Source organism: Limulus polyphemus, unplaced genomic scaffold, assembly GCF_000517525.1.
Source record: "Limulus polyphemus unplaced genomic scaffold, Limulus_polyphemus-2.1.2 Scaffold5810, whole genome shotgun sequence".
NCBI classification, from domain to species: domain Eukaryota; kingdom Metazoa; phylum Arthropoda; class Merostomata; order Xiphosura; family Limulidae; genus Limulus; species Limulus polyphemus.
Genome location: NW_013671420.1, coordinates 35,140 through 37,052, shown reverse-complemented (window position 1 = coordinate 37,052; position 1,913 = coordinate 35,140).

The window sequence follows — 1,913 nt, the reverse complement described above, 5'->3', positions numbered from 1 at the left end:
ACCTGCAAAAGAACCGAAAGTTCCTGTCAGAATCACTTCCAGAGGACCATCAAGGATAGAGTTTCCAGTGGATTTGTTCTTTCCCAAACACATGCCCAATGACAAGATAGCAAGTGGTGACAAAGGACAAGAGTCCACCCCATTTGTATATCATAACCCTCGGAGAAGAAAACCACCAAACTAGACTTGCTCAGTGGACAATATTTAGTGCACTATTTTATTTCTGTATTCAGATTTTAAAGAGACCTCACAATCCAGGAAGGGTCAGTGTTGTAAGCTATATTTTTAATGTTTTTGTTTAGACGTTTGCTAGGGCACATGACGCTTGATCTAGAAAGCTCATAAAAGTAGTTCTAGAATATCTTGAAAGTCCTTGATGATTTAATAATCTAGAAATTTCGTAGAATTTGGAGAAACGAGATTGCATTCGAAAAAAATGCGAGTAATCATTGTGTGAAGATTCTATGAGAATTAAGTAAAGTATTCATCAAGCTGATGAATTAAGTGTTAGAAGAAGTATTCACAGTTCAGTGTTAAAAGTGACATCTATCGCAACAATTAAGAAGGAAATTATTTAAGTTTTTTTTAGTTAGGCGTACTTAACATAGTCTCGGAATTCTGTTGAAACGTTTTTACACCGAGGATTAAAACTACAAGAAAATGTAGCCTGCAGCAAACTTTAACTTTGGACTAATCTTTTATTGTTACATGGACTGGATTTCTCATTCTTTTTACCAAATAATCCAAACGAGCCCAACAAAAGAACACATTATAACAGTACCATGTTATTGTTCACAAGTTATTGTGTTTACAGTTTTCTTTATTTTAGCTACATTCGTATTTTGTTAGAGTAATCACAAATTTACCTTTGATCATTGAAGTAATACCAGCTGTAATTATACTTATAGTATGTTTGATTGTATGATTTATGTAAATATTTTGCTAATAACTAAAGTTTACACAGTGTGTCGATTAATAGCAGGATTACAACCAAACTTGTCAAATTATTTCATGCATTTATTCAAATAAGACTTTGCATAGCATTTTTTTTTTAAAATATTAAAACAAATATTATAAAAACCTTAAAACAATGTACTTTAAGATGTTTATATGAAAGTTATTTATAAGTAGTGTACTGTGGAAAGGTTGGATAATTTCAAACATTTCGTCAGAAAGTTTTCAAAACAAATGATAGAATGTATGTTATTGAAACCACTTTTACAAAAGTAATTCAGGTTATGTTATGTAAGGTTAGGTTACCTACAGTCAATATACTTGGACGACTCTGAATCTATTTTGGGTTTTTCATTTAGAACAATACTTGAAAATCACCTGCAGTAAACTCACTAATATTCAAAAATACACATTTTCATCAACTGAAAGTTGCTCTGACAACACATACGATTTTTTAACTATAGAAATTTACTAATTACTTTACATAATATGATATTTCAGTAGCGTGTGTGTGTTGGCGAGGGGATGTTTTACATAATCCGTTGATTAGTAACATAATTATTACCTTTGATTAACAACATGCATGTATTATCTACTCATGTTAAACAATGTTTCATGTCATAAGTGTCTCTCTTCATTATCAAAAAGGTTATTTCAAAATATCTTACAAATATACTCGTATTTCGCTTTCCCTTCTTATGTCCATTAATTTATATAGGTTATGATTATTTCTAGAGGGAGCTGACTCACGCCAGTGTAAACATAACAAGTTACTTTCGGTGACAAGGAACCCACTTTGAGACAAATAATGGCTGGAGACGGCTTGAATGGGTAATGAAGAAAAACTTTAATATAAGTTTAACATAACAGCAAATGTACAACGTTTCGACAAGGTTTTGTACCTGATCAGGTACAAGTAATATATACTGACACGGATATATATATATATATATATATAT